The following is a 16558-nucleotide window of genomic DNA, read 5'->3' as shown; positions in this document are numbered from 1 at the left end:
TGACATAAATCTCAGCAAGATCTTTTTTGATCCACTGCCTAGAGTAATGGAAATAAAAACAAAAATAAACAAGTGAGACCTTAATTAAACACAAAAGCTTTTGCACAGCAAAGGAAACCATAAACAAGCCAAAAAGACAACCCTCAGAATGAGAGAAAATATTTGCAAATGAAACAATAGACAAAGGATTAATCTCCAAAATATACAAACAGCTCATGGAGCTCAATATCAAAAAAACAAACAATCCAGTTAAAAATGGGCAGAAGACCTAAATAGACATTTCACCAAGGAAGACATACAGATGGCCAAGAGGCGCGTGAAAAGATGCTCAACATCACTAATTATTAGAGAATTGCAAATCAAAACTACAATGAGGTATCACCCCACGCTGGTTAGAATGGCCATTATCAAAAAATCTAGAAACAATAAATGCTGGAAAGGGTGTGGTGAAAAGGGAATCCTCCTGCACAGTTGGTGGAAATGTAAATTGATACAGCCACTATGGAGAACAACATGGAGGTTCCTTAAAAACTAAAAACAGAACTACAATATGAGCTAGCAATGCCACTACCGGACATATACTCTGAGAATACCATAATTCAAAAAGAGTCATGTACCAAAATGTTCATTACAGCTCTATTTACAATAGCCAGGACATGGAAGCAACCTAAATGTCCATTGACAGATGAATGGATAAAGAAGATGTGGCATATATATACAATGGAATATTACTCAGCCATAAAAAGAAATGAAATTGAGTTATTTGTAGTGAGGTGTATTGACTTAGAGTCTGTGATACAGAATGAAGTAAGTCAGAAAGAGAAAAACAAATACTGTATGCTAACACATATATATGGAATCTAAAAAAAAAAAAAGTTACTGATGAACCTAGGTGCAGGGCAGGAATAAAGAGGTGGACATAGAAAATGGACTTGAGGAGTTGGGGTGGGAGGGCGAAGCTGGGGCAAAGTGAGAGTAGCATCGACGTATATATACTACTGAATGTAAAATAGTTGGCTGGTGGGAAGCAGCAGCTTAGCATAGGGAGACTGGCTCAGTGCTTTGTGATGCCCTAGAGAGGTGGGATAGGGAGGATAGGCAGGAGGTTCAAGAGGGAGGGAATATGGGGACATGTGTATGCATATGGCTGGTTCGCTTTGTTGTACAACAGAAACTAACACAGTATTGTGAAGCAATTCTACTCCAATAAAGATCTATTAAAAAACTAAGATCTGAGGGCTTCCCTGGTGGCGCAGTGGTTGAGAATCCGCCTGCCGATGCAGGAGACACGGGTTCATGCCCCGGTCCGGGAAGATCCCACATGCCGCGGAGCAACTAAGCTCGTGAGCCATGGCCGCTGCGCCTGCGCATCCGGAGCCTGTGCTCCGCAATGGGAGAGGCCACAACAGTGAGAGGCCCGAATACCGCAAAAAAAAAAAAAACTAAGATCTGATTAATAATTCTAACCTGATTATTCTAATTAAGGTACATCGATAGTTACAACTTTGATTATTACTAGCTTTTTTTTTTTTTTTTACAACTAGGCTACTAGAAACAAAGTTAATTCTGCAGAAAACAATTAACATAGGTGGCCCAAGACTACTGTCCTTAGAAGGCCTACTTTCAAGTCTGGCCATTGGCTGGTGTCTGGGAACTTGGATTTTGAGGGTATTCCTACCATTCCCCAAAATGACAAGGGTCATATATCATGTCAGAAGTATTTGAGCAATCTATGTGCTTTAAACTACATCCACTTTCCTGCGAGTCTGGAAGATTGGTATGTGCTCGGCAGCAAGTGCCTATGTGACCAGCTCCCAATAAAAATCTAGGAAATAAGTCTCTAGTCAGCTTCCCTCAGCAAAAACACAGCATGCATGTTGCTGCATTTTCATTGTTAGGAAAGAGTGCTCCATGTGACACTTAATAAGAAGGAGAGAGCATAAGGAAGACTGCAGATAGATTCCTCCACACTCTACTTATGCTTCTTTCCTTGATCCAGCTGTTTACCCTAACTACATCTGTGTGACAAAATATAGTTTTACTCCTAAAGATTTAAGTCCCATGAATCATTCTAGGGACTTTTAATGTGGGCATGGTGTTGGGGATTCCATCACCATTAATAAGAGCCTCCAAAACACAACAATAAAATGTATACACAGTAACAAAATACTTCAGTGTGTCAGATTTTAAGCCACCAACTATTAGGCACCCAGGTCTCAAATCTCTGGAAAATTTAAAACTTGACTCTCACAAAGCTACTAAGATCTGCCTTCAGCACAGCCCAGGAAAACCAAAATCCAACACAATGTAATGTAACCTTGAATCTAGACCTGCTAAAGAGACCTGTTCGTCATATTGCTGAGACTGTCAAAAACCTAATATTGTCTCATGTGCACAAGAGTGCAAAGAAGAGCCACACAAATATGTCAAACCAAAAGGGGCAAATCAATAAATGAAACTTTGCATAAGACTTTGCTTAAATTTGAATCAATTATTTTATATTTTATTTTAGTTCCTCAATTTTATTGACACCCTTAGAGAAGAAAATAAATATACAATCCTGTAAAAACAAATCCTGTGTTTGTTCAAATACAAAGAAGTATAATTATATATGCTAGAGAAATGATATAGTATTTGAATCTGCAGTCAGTTGCTAAAAATTATATATGACAAAGCTATACCACTGGATATCTCATCAGCAAAATTAATATAAAAGTGAAGTATTTTTAATTTTTGTTGAATAAATGGAGAGCTATATGTAAAGCAGAGCTTGTTCTCAGTTACTGCTGACTCCACAGTTCCTTCAACAGCATCTGTCATAAAAGCCACTCAATATATACACCGAATTAATGAACACCTAGTTCACAAGTATCACATGGTTAAACTGACTTTACTCATTTCTTCATCCAATTCTTGAAAATGACAACATAAAAATATAATGTGAGACCATAACACATTCATTATATATGGTTGTTATATTTTTTAAGTGTCACTCTGCTTCTAGTGTTTTGACCCAACTGGGTAAATATAGAATACTTCTATTACTCATAATAACTTTGGGAAAAAACATTTTTCTGAGTGCATTAGACTATTACTCTATTCATCAGAAGTCAAGAGTGCATTAGTATCTTTTATATAAACTGAACTTTCAAATAGTTTTGACACTGATCAAGTTAAATGTGATAATGACCAGAGTGATGAAATGAAATATAGTGGAAATGATGCAATACATTAGAATTAAGAATTCTGATGTGTTAAATTAATTGCCTAAGGAAGTACTGTGCTCACATTCAGAAATGTTCTAAAGATAAATAAAATTTCCAAACTTTAAATGAACAGGTAATAAAATCAGCTTTCCAACTGTGAGACTGTTAAAATAGCTATTTTTATAATTTCTGATTTTTATACAGAAAGAACATTCTTTTTATACATAAGAACATCCATTTAATGTGTCATTCTACCAATAAAAAATAAAATGCAACTTAAAGCCTTCAGTTTAATAATGATATGCCAAAGGCATTACAAAATGGCATCACGTACACATTTTGGTTGTAGAAAAATTGTGTTCTGCTCTTTTAAAGACCTAAATTTTCAAAGGGTGATGCCAATACAACTGCTAATGAAAGTAATGATCTCAAGAGCCCAAGACAATTGTGAGAAACTTTCTCATGTGAAGCAGGCACCAGTTTTAATGGATTCCAGCTGAACAAAAACGTCCCTAGAAAGGACTCGCTTCCCATTAAGATATAGAAATGTAGAAAGAGCACTGCTTCCACTCAGACAACAGGAAAAAGCCAAATAATCTACAAAATTATAATTTGTTCTTAGCTAATAAGGTAGTTGAGGTCACAGAGGAACAAGTAGGCTGAAATCTGAGGAAAGACAGGCATCTTCAAGGAAATACAAGTGGTTCTGCCTTATCTGGGGAAGACCATAGTAGGAAACCTGGTCTGACATATAAGCCAGTAAAAAGATTTCAGCTAAAAATTTTAACAAATCCTTAAAAAACCAGGTGTGGGATAACCTGAGAATATAGAACTCCCAAGAGCCTAAAACACCAGGGATTTTACACTCAGAGTTTTCCATGTATGTCACCACAAGGTAACAAGAACTGTTTTTGTTTTTGTTTTGCAGTATGCGGGCCTCTCACTATTGTGGCCTCTCCCGCTGCGCAGCACAGGCTCCGGACGCGCAGGCTCAGCAGCCATGGCTCACGGGCCCAGCCGCTCCGCGGCATGTGGGATCTTCCTGGACCGGGGCACGAACCTGCGTCCCCTGCATCGGCAGGCGGACTCTCAGCCACCAGGGAAGCCCACAAGAACTGTTTTGAGCAGAGTGAGACACTACAAAAAGGCCCCCTTTGTGGTTCAAGCCTGAACAAGAAAAAGCAGAGCAAGATCCTAGAGAAAGCCCATCCCCAAGAACCAGGAAACCAAGCCAATCTAAACCTGAAATTGGACCAGGACAACAGAGAAGGCCCTCCCTGCCCCTACCACCAGGCTACTCTGTGCTGACTTATGCAGCAGTCAGGCCCTGGGATAAGAGATATTCTGATGTGGAAGCACACAAGGAAAGTCTAAACATAATAGGAGAACAGGAGCATTGAGAAAAAAATAATCCTCTGACAATCCAACTTGCACCCTATGCACAAGGTAACCCTGAAAAAATCTGAAGCAAAATAAACAGTAAGGGTAAGTACAGCTACAACCAAACCAACACTCAACTCAATTTTTATGTAAGCCAAAAGAGAACTGGCCAGCATCTTTCAAATTATGAAAGAAAAACATCAACCCAAGAACTTTGTAACAAGTGAAAATATTTTTCAAAAGGGAAAGCTACATAACAACTTTCAAAGACAAACAAAAACAGAATTCAAGACCATTTACTAGAATGCATATTAAAGGACATCCTTGAGGTAAAATAAATACAATACAAAACTTACCTGCGTCTCAGATTATCTGTAAAATGGGAAAAAGCAAGACTGAAAGAAAAAAAGACTCTGTGGCTTTTCACATCAGGGTATCCCCACACTTTTGTGTCTTACCTCCACGAGGTGGACCAAGTTCTCAGAGTGAATAGCAGAGAAAAATCCTCTTGTGCTTCTGGCAGGAGGAGAGGAAAAGGAGCCATTGTGAAATACGCCAGAGCACCCTGTTTGTCTTTAAAATGTCTGCCCTCAGGTGAAATTATTTACCTAGAGCCTAACCTACTGGGGTTAATCAGAACTTAATTGACCTGGAGGAAGGAAAAACCCAATTCCAGGTCCCTCTAGCCTTCCATGGGGAAGAAAGGACATAACCAAATAGAGCCCACTCTAGCCATCAGGGGCCAATGAAGAGGGTCAAAAATTGAGAACCCTGTGTGAAGTTTACAGTTCAGTGGTACAAGCTCACTCAGAGAGAGGTGAAAAAAAAAAAAACTCTAAGAGAAAAGAGAAATGAAGAATGCCTTTCCTGACATTATTGGTAGACTGGAGACAGCTGCGGAAAGATTCTCTGAGCTTGAGGATATCTTAATAGAAACCACTGAAACTGAGAAGCACTGAGAAAAAGGACTAAAGAAAAAAAACAAAAGATCTAAAACTGTGGAACAACTGAAAAAGGCATAACACATGCCTAATGAGAATTCCAGAAGGAGAAGAAAGAGAGAAAGGAACAGAATAAGTGTTTGAAACAATAATGACAGTAGAATGCCTTGCAGGAAATGTTACAGAAAAATCTTTAGAGGGAGGCTTGAAAAGTCCTCTTGACTTTAAAAAAGGAAGCCTGATATTTTTCAGTGCAGGAGACAAGGTATATTACACTGAAAAAATATCAGGCTTCTTTTTTTAAATTAATTAATTTATTTATTTATTTTTGGCTGTGTGGGGTCACAGACATGCTCTTAAAATCAAAGTCAAGAGGACTTTTCAAGCGTTCTACACTTAGAATATTTTGTAAGCACTAGAGTTGTCTCTAGGCAGTTAAAAAATCAGGGTACTACTTCTTCTGAAACAATTAGAATTTTTCCTGCTTTTTCTGACAAGTCTTTCCCCCAAGGGTTACCTGTAACTGATGATCAAGGCAGGTTTATAGCTGTGTAGTCCAGATCTTCTCACTCTGTTCCCCTAGACAAGTAGGCCTGACGTGCTGTTTATAAAAAATGAATTTGTTGAAACTTTTTATTAAGGAGAGGATACTTTGTTAATATGCATAATCTCACTCTACATGAATTTTTTGGTGCTTATTCTATTTTATATTGCATTTAAAACAAATTGGTGTCATATCAATGCAAAATAAATTAACCAAATATATGTCAAACACTGTTTTATTTTATGTGCTATAAACAAAATATGTCACTGACACTTTTATGTTTCTAGTGCCTGAGGACGATTCATTTAGAAAAGGAAAGAAGAAGTGCACTGGAACAAAATGCATGTTATTAAATATTCAATAACAGTTGGCATAGGCACAATTAGACAAGGGCATCCAGTGCAATAAAAACTGTTATATGCTTTGAAAAAAACACACATTTCGATAGATAGGTTAGTGGTCAAATTATTCAGGTTACAATTACAGCAAGAGTAATATGATACTGTTTAAAGGTTCATAAAGCTACCCTTGGGATATTTAAATCAATGAGAAGATGACAAAGCAAACCTAATTGGTCTATATTTATCTTTCTCATTGCAAGTATAGAATTCTTTACTAATGTCGTTTTTATTTTTAAATGTATATTATCTGGCCTTGGAAAAGCAACTAAGATACATGAAAACTAGAAAGGTATTCAGGATTTTGAATTTTCATTATTTTACTTTCCAGAGGAAACAGGAAAGAAAACACTTTAGAAGAAACATCAAAACATCAGTAGAACATACTGCTTCCCATGGAAAATGGGGTACCCTGAATTATATAAAAGTGGTGTCTTTGTATTTATTCAGCTCATTTTTTCCCCTGAAGAGTATGTGGTGGTTCATGCCTCTATAAATTAATCCAGAGCTAGGATGAATATTAAAGGGTGTGTGGAATTACTGAAAAGAAAGAATTGCTAACTTTAAATGGATACACAGATGATAATGGAACGAGTAGCTGTGATTGACTATTGTGCATAAATTTCAAACATACCACATAAAAATGTAAGGGAATTTTTCATTTTGTGGGCTCCTTAGCTTATGGACAATTTTCTTTAGGTAATTCCCTACCCTGGATATCTTGTTAGGAAGCAAAACCTGTCTGCCATGACTGAAGTTGAAAATGCCAGATACTATCTTGTCTTCCCTGAAATTAGGCTGTGGTCATGGGAAAATCAGGGATAATGGCAGCATCATGTTTCCAGGGACAGCTGTAACACTAGTATAAGTTCTGAGAGGAAGACATAGTACCAAGGAAGGAACAAAGCAGATTTAAGAAATATGACAATGAGAGAATTTAAGGTGTATTTATGGCAAAGAGTCTTGCCTGTAAGGAAGTAAATCAGAAGCCTACTGTGATTCTTGAGGAATAACATTGCCCCCAAGTCAGGAACCTGTCCTAACAATTATTTGAATGATTGAGCCTTAAAACAATACTCTGCCTTACAAACTTCAGAGAAGGAAACAGGTTTCAAAAGCTATATATTCCCCCAAACATCCACTTTACAGGTAGTCAACAAGGATAAGAGACAAGCCAGATGACTCTCCCAGAGGTTGAGAGCAGGTGTCTGTGAGAATAAAGGACGAAGGAAGTTCCTCTTGGAGAACAGAATCAGGTACTTCTCAAGGAACTTTCCTCCTTCTAGTGTTTTCTCTATAAAATTCCATTATCACTATGAATCAGTAATAGCTGTTTGTGTCTTATTAATCAGTTTTTATAATGGAAGTTTTTATTGTGCCTGTTGTGTCCAAATTACACCACTGTATATGAAAAGAAAGGTACTGAAAACTTGTTTTTATTTTTATTTTCATATATTATAAGAATAGAAGATATCTCTTCTAGATCTGATGGAGAAAACTCATTTACAGGAAAATTGAACATTAAACTGAATGCCTTAAGTAAGTGGAATGTTGAATTATCTCCCCTGTGTGCAGATGGGATTATGTTCTGGGAGAGAAGGACCGTCCATGGGTGTTTGGTAGCCATATTCAACACATGTGGCTAGCTGTGATGAGAATTATGCCCCTTTTCATGGACTACAGTTACTTCTGGGAAGATGCTACAATCAAGAGCTGTATTTTCAACCCTCCTCTATCCTCACCCCTGATCACTGAACGTATATGGAACCATATTTGTCACCATGACAAAGGAGTAGAAGTGTCGGATATCATTTTGGGGTCAATACCAATATGAAGCTTGTGTGCTTTCTCTGTCCTCTCTCTTCTATAATATTCAAACTTTCAGCTGAATATTGAGGGAAGCTGGGATTCATGTAGTGAAGGTATAAAGCCTGTGTCAACAAGTAGTCTTGAATAATTGCCAGTATAGGCCATCTTCACCATCACCATCAATCAGAAACACCAATACAAACATACCTCATTACATTGTTCTTTACTTTATTGCACTTTACAGATACTGCATTTCTTACAAATTGAAGGACTGTGGCAACCCTGTGTTGTCAGATAACGGTTAGCATTTTTTATCAATAAAATATTTTAAATTAAGGTATGTACATTGTTTTTTAGACATGCCATTGCACACTTAATAGACTATAGTATAGTGTGAACATAACTTTTATATGCACTAAGAAACCAAAAAAATTGTGTGAAACAATTTATTTTTCACTTTTTTTCAGTGGTCTGGAACCAAATCCACATTACTTTCAAGGTATGCCTACACTATCTGAATAAAAAAATAATGGTCTAGTGGTGCAATTCACAAATGTATTTATCTAGTATTAACCTAATCAAAATGCACTGTAAAACCTTAAGACAGAGACATGTCAAATGACTCCTTATCCTTATTATCAGCTTTTTCTCATATTGAAATAGCCAGCTAGTTAATAACTTTGATGGCACACAATATTTTTTTCATAAAACATAGAGTATATTGTTCATATTATTCCCCCCCACCACCACCACCTTTAAGTATCAGTCAGAATTTGGTCAGGAAAACAGAATCACTACAAATGTTGTAGAAAAAGGAGATTTCATTAAGGAATTAGAATTTATTTGAATGTGGATAAAGATGGAGCGATGGATGTCTAGAAGTGGGAATCACTGAATCAGAAAAATAGTCACTGGCAAAGCCATGCAAAATACTGGTGTGGGTAGACAAAATACAGCATGAAGGAAAATCCAAGAAACAATTCAGATCTAGACACTGCAGTGCTAAACCATAACAGGTTTGCTTATAGAGAGCTGTAGAAACTACCACCTGTGTGGAATCTTTGCCTGGAAATTGATGCCTCTGTGGCAACATCTATTTCAGTGGGAATGGCTGCTTCTGCAGGACCCCAGCCAAGTACCTGGGGGTGAGTTTGAGACTGCTATTGGTAAGCAAGACCAGCAGCCATAAATTTAGGTGGGACTCAAGGCAGGAAGGGAATAAGAACAAGCTGGGCCTCGAGAGGGAATACTTCATTGTCCATGGTTATTTATGACCTTTGTAGAGAAACTCTGTAAGAAAGATGACCTCTCTTCCCTTATTCCTTCTGAAATATGCACGAGTTTATGTAATTAGCTAAGTCTAATCTGGACTCTATATTATAGAGGATTCTGGTAAAAATAGGTTCCCAGCCTTAGACACAAAGTTATTCACAATATTTCTTTATTCTTCATTTTCTTTTTACCATCTGTTGGATCTTTACCCCTTCAATCCTGATACTGATTTCACTAATTATTCCTCTTCTTATGTCATTTAAACATTTTTAATTGGTTCTTTCATTCTGACATTTTAATTTTGAGATTTAGATCATTATTTTAAAAACTTTCTTTTTTTCTAATATTAGCTTTAAATCTAGGTATTGCCCTGTTAGCACAGCTATAGTTATATCCCACAAAGTTTGGTATGTTGTCTCCTTAATATCATTCATTTAAAATTTCATTGTGATATCTTTTTTGACCTATGGGTTATCTTGAAATGGTATATTGCTTAATTTACAAATATTTGGTACTTTGGTAAATATTGCTTTGTCACTGACTTTTGATATTTAAAAGTTTACATATAATTTAAATGTTTTCAATTATAGTACATAATTTATGGATCAGTATATGACCTATATCATGTGTGTTATATGTGAATTTGAAAATAATGTGTTTTCTACAGTTGTTAGAACATTTGATTTATAAATTACAGATGAAATAGGCTTATATTGTTGTCTAAATCTTCTCTGTGTTTATTAAATTTTTGTCTACCCCTTATTTTTTGGATGAATTAATAAATTTTTCAAATTAATATAGAGTGGCAAATGACTTAGGATAGATAAACCAAGTATGAAAATGAAGAAGAAAGCTAGAAGACTTACCATACAAGATTTCAAGAACTAAAACTACATGAATCCAGTGTGATAGTTGCTTAGTGATTGAAATACAAATCAGTGGAACAGAATAGACAGTCCATAAATATATCTACACTTATATGGTTAATTGATTTTTCACAGATGTGCCAAAGCAATTAAATAGAAAGTATTTTCAACAAATATTGCTGAAACAAGTACATATCTGTATATAGAGAAAAAAGGAACATCAAGGTTTACTTTCCATATACACATAAATTAGTTTAAAATGGATCGTGGTTCTTAATACACAAACAAACCAATGAATTTCAGAGGAAAACATGAGAAATTTTTGTCATATTAGACTGCTTTCCCAAAAACTACCTCAAAAGAAAAAATTATACCTGAAATTAATTGATAAAATGAACATCATCAAAATTAAAACCTTTTGGCTTCCTGGAAAAGATGGCAGAGTAGAAGGACCTTGAGTGCACCTCCTCTTGCAAACACACCAAAATCACAACTAAATGCTGAATGCCCATCAATTTAAAAGACTGGAACCTACCAAAAAAGATATTCTGCACCCAAAGACATAAAGAAGAAACCAAAACAAGATGGTAGGAGGAGTGCACCAAAAACAGGCCAATTATAATTACTGAAATTAAATGTGTGATTAAAAACTCCCAACAAACAAAAACCAGGACCAGATAGCTTCACAGGTGAATTCTATCAAACATTTAGAGAAGAGTTAACACCTATCCTTCTGAAACAATTCCAAAAAATTGCAGAGTAAGAAACACTTCAAAACTCATTCTATGAGGCCACAATCACCCTGATACCAAAACCAGACAGATACCACAAAAAAAAAGAAAGAAAGAAAATTATAGGCCAATATCACTGATGAACATAAATGCAAAAATCCTTAATAAAATACTAGCAAACAATACATTAAAAGGATCATACTCCATGGTCAAGTGGGACTTATCCCAAGGATGCAAGGATTTTTCAACATCCAAAAATCATTCAGTGTGATATATAGCACATGAACAAATTGAAGAATAAAAACCATATGATCATCTCAATAGATTCAGAAAAATCTTTTGATAAAATTCAACATCAATTCATGATCAAAACTCTCCAGAAAGTGGGCATAGAGGGAGGGAACCTACCTCAACATAATAAAGACCATATATGACAAACCCACAGCTAACATACTCAATGGTGAAAAGCTGAAAGCATTTCCTCTAAGATCAGAAACAAGACAAGGATGCTCCTCTCACCACTGTTTTTCAACATAGTTTTGGAAATCTTAGCCATAGTAATTAGAGAGGAAAAAGAAATAAAAAGAATCCAAATTTTAAGGGAAAATGTAAAATTGTCACTGTTTGCAGATGACATGATACTATACATAGAAAATCCTAAAGACACTACCATAACTACTAGAGCTTATCAATGAATTCACTAATGTTGAAGGATACAAAATTAATATGTAGAAATCTGTTGCATTTCAATACACTAACAATGAAAGATCAGAAAGAGAAATTAAAGAAACAATCCCATTCAACATCGTATCAAAAGGAATAAAATAACTAGAAATAAACCTGCCTAAGGAGGTGAAAGACCTGTACTCTGAAAACTATAAGATGTTGATGAAAGAAATCAAAGATGACACAAACAGGTGGAAAGATATACTCTTCTTGGATTCAAAGAATCAATATTGTCAAAATGACTATGTTACCAAAGGCAATCTACAGATTCAATGCAATCCCTATCAAATTACCAATACCAATGATATTTTTCACAGAACTAGAACAAAAAAAATTTAAATTTGTATGGAAATACAAAAGATGCCATATAGCCAAAACAATCTTGAGAAAGAAAAATGGAGCTGGAGAAATCAGGCTCCCTGAATTCAGAACATACTACAAAGCTACAGTAAGCCAAACAGTATGGTACTGTCACAAATACAGACTTATAGATCAATGGAACAGACTAGAAAGCCCACAAACAAACCCAGACACCTATAGCAAATTAATCTACACAAAGGAGGCGAGAGTATACAATGGAGACAAGACTGTTTCTTCAATAAGTGGTGTTTTGAAGATGGGAAAGCTACATGTAAAATAAATAAAATTAGAACTTTCTCTAATACTATATACAAAAATAAACTCAAAATGAGTTAAAGACCTAAATGTAAGACTGGATACTATAAAACTCTTAGAGGAAATAGGCAGGACACCCTTTGATATATATTGTAACAGTATCTTTTTGGATTTGTCTCCTAGAGTAATGGAAATAAAAACAAAAATAAACAAATGGGACCTAATTAAACTTAAAATCTTTTTCAGAGCAAAGGAAAACTTCAACCAAATGAAAAGACAATCTAAAAAATGGGAGAAAATATTTGCAAATGATGTGACTGACAAGGGCTTAATCTACAAAATATACAAACAGCATCATACAACTGAATATCAAAAAAACAAACAACCCAATCAAAAAATGGGCAGAAGATCTAAATAGACATTTCTCCGAAGAAGACATACAAAGATGCCTAAAGGCACATGAAAAGATGCTCAACAGTACTAATTATTAGAGAAATACAAATCAAAACAACAATGCATAATCACCTCGCACCAGTCAGAATGGCCATCATCAAAAAGTCTACAAATAATAAATGCTAGAGAGGATATGGAGAAAAATGAACCCTCTTATACTGTTGTTGGGAATGTAAATTTGTACAGCCACTATGGAGAATGGTATGGAATGGATAAAACTATAATTAGAAAATATACATGCACCCCAATGTTCATTGCAACACTATTTACAATAGCCAGACATGTAAGCAACCTAAGTGTCCATTGACAGATGAATGAAGAAAGATATGTTGTACATATATATTACTCAGCCATATAAAATGAAAAAAATGCCATTTGCAGCAACATGGATGGACCTACAGATTATCATACTAAGTGAAGTAAGCAAGACAAAGACAACTATCATATGATATCTCTTATATATGGGATCTAAAAAAATGATCCAAATGAACTTACATGCAACACAGAAAGAGACCTACAGACATAGAAAACAAACTTATGGTTACCAAAGTGGAAAGGGGAGTTGGGAGAGGAATAAATTACTGGTTTGTAATTAACATATCACATTACTATATATATAATAGATAACAAACAAGGACCTATTGTATAGCTTAGGGAACTGACTCAATATTTCATAATAACCCATAAGGGAAAATAATCAGAAAAAAGCATATGTAACTATATATGTGAGTATAACTGAATCACTTTTCCATGTACCTGAAACTAACACAACATTGTAAATTAACTACTTCAATTAAAAAAAACCATTTTATTCTTTACAGGATATTTAATATAAGAAAATTGAAAGTCACAAACTATGAAAATAATTTGTAAAACAAATGTCTATCAAAGATCTTGTATTCAAAATGTATAAAGCCCTTCTATAATAAGAAAATATTAGCCAACAAAAATATTGGCAAACTACACAGACATCTCAAAAAAGAAGATACATGAATGTGTAATATGCCAAAAAGAAACTTGCATCATTACTGGTTATCATAGAAATACAAATCGAACCTACAATAAACCTACACACACAAGTGAGCGTGCAAACAGCAAAAGTAAAAATGACTGACACAATGAGTTTTGGCACAGATGTGGAGTCACTGCATCCCTCATTCCTTGCTCATGGGAATTCAAAATGTTAGAGCCACTTTGAAAAACAGTATGGCATACATTTAACATAAAACACAATCATTCCGAAGAGAGACCTTCAAGATGGTGGAGGAGTAAAACATGGAGATCACCTTCCTCCTCATAGATACATCAGTAATACATCTACATGTGGAACAACTCCTACAGGACATCTACTGAACACTGGAAGAAGACCTCAGACTTCCCAAAAGGCAAGAAACTCCACATGTACCTGGGTAGGGTAAAAGAAAAAACAGAGACAAAAGTAGAGGGATAGGACCTGCACCTCTGGGAGAGAGTTGTGAAGGAGGGAAAGTTTCCACACACTAGGAAACCCCTTCACTGGCGGAGATGGAAGGTGTGTGGGGGGGAAGCTCTGGAGCCACAGAGGAGAACACAGTAACAGGGGTGCAGAGAGCAAAGAGGAGAGATTCCCACACAGAGGATTGGTGCTGATCATCACTCACCAGCCGGAGAGGCTTGTCTTCTCACCCACCAGAGCAGGTGGGGGCTGGGAGCTGAGGCTACAGCTTTGGAGGTCAGGGAGAGGACTGGGGTTGGCTGCATGAATACAGCCTGAAGGAGGCTAGTGCATAAGAGCTAGCTTGGAGGGAGTCCAGGAAAACGTCTGGAATGCCTAAGAGGCAAGAGACCACTGTTTTGGGGTATATGAGGAGAGGGGATCCAAAGCAACACCTAAACGGGTTCCAGAGATGGGTGCGAGCTGCAGCCATCAGTGTGGACACAAGAGAAGGGCATGAAATACTAAGGCTCCTGCTGCAGCTACCAAGAAGCCTGTGTGCAAGCACAGGTCACTAACGACACCTCCCCTCCCGGGATCCTGTGCAGCCCACCACTACCTGGATCCCACGATCCAGGGACAATTTCCCTGGGAGAACACCTGGCATGTCTTAGGCTGTTGCAATGTCATACTGACCTCTGCCACTGCAGGCTTGCCCTGCCTTCTGTACCCCTTCCAGCCCATGGCCTGAGTGAGCCAGAGCCCCCTAATCAGCTGCTACTTTAACCCCATCCTGTCAGAGAGAAGAACAGACACCCTGAGGTGACCTACATCAGAGGCAGGGCCCAATCCAAAGCTGAACCCCAGGAGCTGTGGGAACAAAGAAGAGAAAGGAAAATTTCTCCCAGCAGCCTCAGGAGCAGTGGATTATATCTCCACAATCAACTTGATGTACCCTGCATTTCTGGAATACTTAAATAGACAATGAATCAACTAAAAAATGGGGCAGTGGACTTTGGAAGCAACTGTAGACTTGGGGTTTGCTTTCTGCATCTAATTTGTTTCTGGTTTTATATTTATCTTAGTTTAATATTTAAAGTTTATTATCATTGCTAGATTTGTTTATTGATTTGATTGCTGTCAATTTAAAAATATATATATATATATTTCCTTTTACTCTTTCTGTCAGTGTGTATGTATATGCTTCTTTGTGTGACTTTGTCTGTATAGCTTTGCTTTTACCATTTCATTTGTCCTATGGTTCTGTCTTTCCTTTTTTTTTTTTTTTTTACTATAGTTTTTAGTGCATGTTATCATTGGTGGAACTGTTTATTGGTTTGGTTGCTCTCTTCTTTCTTTCTTTTATTACTATTTTTTTTAAATTTTAATAACTTTATTTTATTTTATTTTCTTCTTTCTTTATTTCTTTCTCTCCCTTTTCTTCTGAGCCCTGTGGCTGACAGGGTCTTTGTGCTCCAACTGGGTGTCAGGCCTGTTCCTCTGATGTGGGAGAGCTAAGTACAGGACACTGGTACACCAGAGACCTCAGGGCTCCATGTAATATCAAACAGTGAAAGCTCTCCCAGAGATCTCCATTTCAACCCTAAGATCCAGCTCCACTCAATGACCAACAGCCTACAGTGCTGGACACCCTAGGCCAAACAATTAGCAAGACAGGAACACAACACCACCCATTAACAGAGAGGTTGCTTAAAATCATAATAAGGACACGACACCCCAAAACACCACCAGACATGGTCCTGCCCACCAGAAAGACAAGATCCAGCCTCATCCACCAGAACACAGGCACCAGTCCCCTCCACCAGGAACTCTACACAACCCAATGAACCAACCTTAGCCACTGGGAGCAGACACCAAAAACAATGGGAACTACAAACCTGCAGGTGGCAAAAAGAAGAACCTCCAAACAGTAAGTGAAGCAAAATGATAAGACAGAGAAACACACAGCAGATGAAGGAGCAAGGTAAAAACCCACCAGACCAAACAAATGAAAAGGAAACAGACAGTCTACCTGAAAAACAATTCAGACTAATGATAGTAAAGATGATCCAAAATCTTGGAAACAGAATGGAGAAAACACTAGAAAGGTTTAACAAGGACCAAGAAGAACTCCAGAAAAAACAAAGAATGATGAACAACACAGTAAATGAAATTAAAAATTCTCTAGAAGGAGTGAATAGCA

General features: G+C 36.7%; 1 long non-coding RNA gene across 1 annotated transcript in view; it reads right to left on the bottom strand.

The window, feature by feature from the left end:
* Positions 1-5105, bottom strand: part of LOC136794329 (uncharacterized) — a 119112-nt gene extending 114007 nt beyond the window's left edge. Inside the window, exon 1 of the long non-coding RNA XR_010840936.1 lies at positions 5045-5105. This is a non-coding gene — a long non-coding RNA (uncharacterized lncRNA). The remainder of the gene's footprint in view (positions 1-5044) is intronic.
* Positions 5106-16558: the final 11453 nt, after the last annotated feature.

Source organism: Kogia breviceps, chromosome 5 (genome assembly GCF_026419965.1).
Source record: "Kogia breviceps isolate mKogBre1 chromosome 5, mKogBre1 haplotype 1, whole genome shotgun sequence".
Taxonomy (NCBI): domain Eukaryota; kingdom Metazoa; phylum Chordata; class Mammalia; order Artiodactyla; family Physeteridae; genus Kogia; species Kogia breviceps.
Note: the sequence above shows the minus strand (reverse complement) of the source record. Positions and strands in the feature narration are given on the sequence as shown.